Raw genomic sequence first — 5,250 nt, forward strand, 5'->3', positions numbered from 1 at the left:
CACCCCGGGAGTCCCACCCCCTCCGATCTTCCGCAGAGCCGCCCTCCGCTCCCAGGAAAACTGCGACTCCGGCTCGCCCTGTGCCTCCCCTACGGCCATCTGCCCTCTACCCGGGTCCCCCTCGCCCCTGCGACGCCCCTCCCGGCACTACCGCGCAACCTACCGCGGCCGGCCTCCTCCCGAAATTGCTGCAGAGACCACTCCCTCTTCCATCACGCCCCTAAACACCGCTCCTAATGGCTGCTCCCAGACAATACTGCGGGCCCCCCACCCCTGGCCCCGACCCCAGTCCCTGTCCCTGTCCCAGTGGCCCAGCCAGCCCCTCTCCCCAGTTTATCATGGAGAGAACTTAGTTGTATGAGGGTCACCTCGGAAAGTCAGGCTCCGAGGAGGGACTGCGGCTGAGCCTGGTGACCCAAGCATGGACGAAGGAAGGGGCTGCCCTTCCACCTCCATTTCAGCCACGCACGCCCTCCCTGATTCACTGACACCGAGTGACCGCTGCCCTCCGGTCGCTAGGACAAGGGAGGCAGACGGGCGCCTGTGGACCGCAGCTGAGGTAGCAGTTGGCTGTGGGTTGCTAGGCAAAAATAAACATCAGAGACACCTCCCATTTCCTTACAACTCCAAGCCTTTCCCTGGCGCGGTGCGGCCACTGAGACAGACACACCTTCCTTTCAGCTCTCTGCTGCACTGGTGCGACACCTCTGATTCCTCACATCCTCGGAGGAAAAGATTCCTTTTCCCTTTCCCTTTCCCTTCCCAGACACGTGGAGAATTTCCCCGCCCTTTTCATTTGTGGTCTACAACCTCTGTTTCCCAGAAAGAACAAAAATTTGCTTCCCTGTCGTCGCACACCTTATGCTTTGTCGCCCGTGGCACACTTGTGCACCTTTGTCCACTTGGACAGCCAGGTGTGGAGGGAAAGCTTCAAAAAATCCCAGCAGATAGGGAAGAAAGTTGGACCGCGTCCAGGCATGCACTTCCTTCCTGGGAGGTGCCTAGTTTCTGAAGTGCTCCTGGAGTCCTGGGTCCATTTTTTTACTGTCCTGTCTATTGTGTCTGTCCCCAGGTCCCTGAGAGTGCTGGCCCCAGCTAGACCAGACTTTAGTCCTGAGGGAGCTACCTCCTGCAGAGTTCTATTGGCTCTGCTGTTTGCAAATTGTCATAGCAACATCCTACAAAGATCACCTCAGCTTTATCCAAATGCCAAAGGGACCGGCCCACATTACAGTGTGACCCTCTAGGGCGCCTACAGAGTAATAAGAGGAGGGCACACTCCACCCTCGAAGAGAATAAGGGACAGAGAGGAGAGAGGCAAGCAGACAGGCAGAGACACACAGAGAGACAGACACAAATTTCCTTCCTTTTGGGGGTCCTTTTACAAGAAAATAGGGCCACGGTATAATATTAATAATCGGCTCATGTCATGACCTAAATTGCCCCTAGCAAGAAATCCCTCCCTGTGCTTATCGCGTTCAAACTCACTCAGGAAGGCTGGAGTAGCTTTCCGAATTAACCAACAGAAAGGGGATACTAAGGAGCCGCTACATGGCTACAATGTATCTGAGATCCTCGGGGTGGTCTCTATTGCTATGCTCACAGCCTGTGCGCTTTCAAGAAAATTCAGACAGGTTTTCCCCTTACTATTTCTAAACAATTATTTCCTTCCCATCTTACTTCTTGAATACTCCATACGACTGATGTTTGAAAAAAAAAATACTGTTCTTAAAAATCAATTCCAGTATCAACTTATTTCAAACACCATTGCTTCAAAATTAAATAAATAAGAAAAATCATAAATAAGAATACTAATAGTACAGGTACATTCTAGCTCTGTTTCCAAATTAATAATATTAATAGAATAAAAATAAGGGAAAAGGAACACTTTTTTTACAAAGAAAATTATTTGCTTTAATTAAAGAAAAGGGTATAAGTCTCATTTAGTGAACTTTAAATAAAATACCTTCTACTCTATGACAATTTCATAATGCAAACAGTATATATTGATCATATCTACCCCCAACTCTCTCTGCCCACTCCCCTCTCCCACACCCTATCCCAACTCTCTCTCATGACCCCACCCCCAGCCTCCAGCAACTGCCTTTCTCCCCCTCCCCTTCCCCCCTCCCCCCTCCCCCTCCTTCTTGACCTTTTCATTGTGCTTTGGTTTTCCAGAGCCCACTGGGTCTAGCTAGCTCTGTCAGGTTGCTGACTTGTTTGGTTTCATCTTGCAATGGTGACATGGCTCCTGTGAGTTCTTGTGTGCAATGGCTATGTCATGTCCTGAAGGTAGTGTCTGTTCTGTCTCCCTGTTCTGTCTTTCAAACCCAGGGTTTGGAAGATGGAAGATCACAGCTCTCTGTCTCTGTCATTCTGTCTCTCTGTCACTGTTTCTGTCTCTGTCTCTCTGTCTCTCTGTCTCTGTCTCTGTCTCTCTCTCTGATTCTCTGTCTCTGTTCCTCTCTGACTCTCTGTCTCTCTAACACACACACATACACAAATGCACACGTGCATGTACATTTCAATTCTCATTGAACTAAATAAACACTATGAGATATTAGAAACCATGGAAATGTGAGACATGGTCTAAGCTTTCAAGGAGCGCCTAAAACAGACAAGAAAAGTCACCTTTAACAAGCACATGGATTATAAACTAAAGACATTCCCTGTCTCTCAAACCCACTCTCTACTCTTCCACCCACTCCCTACTGCAGGAGCCTAAGACAGCAGCAACTGTTCTCTTGCCCACTAGTTACCAGTAGATTGGATAAGCAAACACTACTAGCCAGAGATAGAAGGCCCCGAGGACAATGAAGTCAGCCTCTATTGCTGGCTCTTCCTGAGACATCCCACCACAAATTAGTAGTCATCTTCCATGTTATTTCTTCTACATGCTAGGCATGGAACACAAGACCTTATATGGGTCCAGCTAGAGTGTTACCACTAAGCTACATCCCAGCCTGGATGTGCCTGTGAATGAAGATATCAGCTCCTGTTGGACAGGCCTCTTCCACAGATGTCCATTTTCCCTCAGAGTTTTGGAATACATCCCATCCTCCTGTCCCCTGAAGCCCAGCGGTAGCAAGGATTTCCTGCTATCACCATCTTCAGGGCTCTTGATTTCTCTTTATCAGTCTGTCCAACCCTATCTTCTGTGGCGAATCCTTCAATTAAGCTGCACCATGTCTTGTTACACCATGTTCTGTCTGATACTGAGAGTGACTCATACAGTTCCTGGTTTGGGATTTTTTTTCAGCTTTATGAGGGTGCAAAAGTAATATGAACTTAATGGAAACTGAACTTTGAACTCTTTTTTTTTTCTTAAAAAAATATTTTCCCAGGATGGTGATATGAGGAGTCATTTTCTCAGCAGAATGTGTGACAGCGGTGAGCCACAGCTCCAAAGAAGCCATGAGATCTCAAGAGGCAACCACAGATAACTCTACAAGGCTCAGCTAGGCTGAGTTATTGGGGGTGTGCTAGATTAGGTAGCCTTAATGTGTCTTTTGACGTAACCTGTATTTTCAGTTTAAGAGGGGTTTATCTGACTTTGCCCTCATAGTAAATCAAAAACACCCCTCTAAGTACTCTATTGTGTAGATCACAGAGGCTAAATACCAGATAACTACAGAGGGCTAGAGACCCTGGGTTCATTGGAAGAGCCACAGTGGATTCCTCGAGGAGGGGAATTGCATCTTGACTTCAGAAAATGGTCGCAGGCTTTCCATGCACAAAGGAGAGCACATTCCAAGTAGAAGGAGCAGCATAGTCAATGGAGAGAAGTCCAAGTAAGGATAACAGACGAGAGATACTCTGGGCGTGAGTCAGCTTCCCACTGGCAGAGACCACAGGACAACTAACTTACAAGGAGGTGTCTCAGTTAGGGTTTTACTACTGTGAAGAGGCACCGTGACCAAGGCAACTCTTATAAAGGACAACATTTAATTAGGGCTGGCTTACGGGGGGTTCAGAGGTTCATGGTGGGAACATAGCAGCGTCCAGGCAGGCACAGTGTTGGAGGAGCTGAGAGTTCTAACTCTTGTTCTAAAGGTAGCTAGAAGACTAACTTCCAAGCAGTTAGGATGAGAGTCCTAAAGCCCATGCCCACAATGACACACTTTCTGCAACAAGGCTCTACCTAGTCCAACAAGGTCACACCTCCTAATAGTGCCACTCTCTGGGCCAAGAATATTCAAACCACCCTAGGAGGCAAAGTTGATTTCTTCAGTTTTGGGTATTTCAATCCCTGATTGATGGCCCTGTAACTTTAGGGCTTGTGAGAAGGGCAGCATTGTGGCAGCATCTCATGGTAGAGCAAGACTGCCCCTGTCACCATCAGTAATGAAAGGAGCAGCAGCAGAAGGAGAAGCTGGCGTCTCCAGTTTTCCTTCAGGGAACTCCCCAATGGAGTGAGGACCTCCCACACGGTTCAACCTGGTAAGAGCTGCCACGGGTTTCTAACAATTTTTCAGAGTGCTGTGTGGGAGGAGACAAAGCCTGCAACATGGACAGGACCATTGAGGGGCGCATTTAAGTTCCAAACTATAAAGCCAGGTATGAAAGGGCATGTCTTTAGTTCCAGCAGTAGGGAAGCAGAGGTAGATGGAGCTCTATGAGTTCAGGGCCAGCCTGGTCTACACTCTGAATTTCAGGATTGCCAAGGCTACACGGTGAGGCTGTTTCAATAAACAGAACAAACAAAAACCACACACACCACAACCATAAAAGATCTGAACTATAGCACCCTAAACTGAACAATAACCTAAGAAAAGAGATACTGAGACATAGGGTACAAGGTTTCCAGGTCGAGCACGAGAAAAGCTGGTGAAAGGGTATAACACATGACATAGGCGATGTAATGCATGGTCAGAGGCCACTGGAGGGTTCTGAGCACTGGGCTGACTAAAGGAAAATGTAGAGCACAGATTATGCATCAATTTTACTGCAGCAGGCTGGCCCAAAGCATTAGTCCGGAGACCATTTTCAGGGAGAGCCAAGGGTGGTACCCAAGCCAGTGCCACTTATTTTCACACTTTCTCTTGAGTTCAAAAGACCCACCCATACATGGAAGCGAGGAGAAGTCTGAAGAGGCAGGGTGATTTTTATTTTTTTTTTTTGTTGTGTTTCTGATACCATTTGCTTTGAGAACTGACTGTCTACTTTCAGAAGGCTGTCTAAGAGTTTTGACATAAAGCTCACTGACATGGTCAGCTGACAAGAGATAAAACTGCAAGGTAGCAAGCTACA

The sequence above is a fragment of the Mus caroli genome, chromosome 10 (assembly GCF_900094665.2).
Source record: "Mus caroli chromosome 10, CAROLI_EIJ_v1.1, whole genome shotgun sequence".
NCBI lineage: Eukaryota > Metazoa > Chordata > Mammalia > Rodentia > Muridae > Mus > Mus caroli.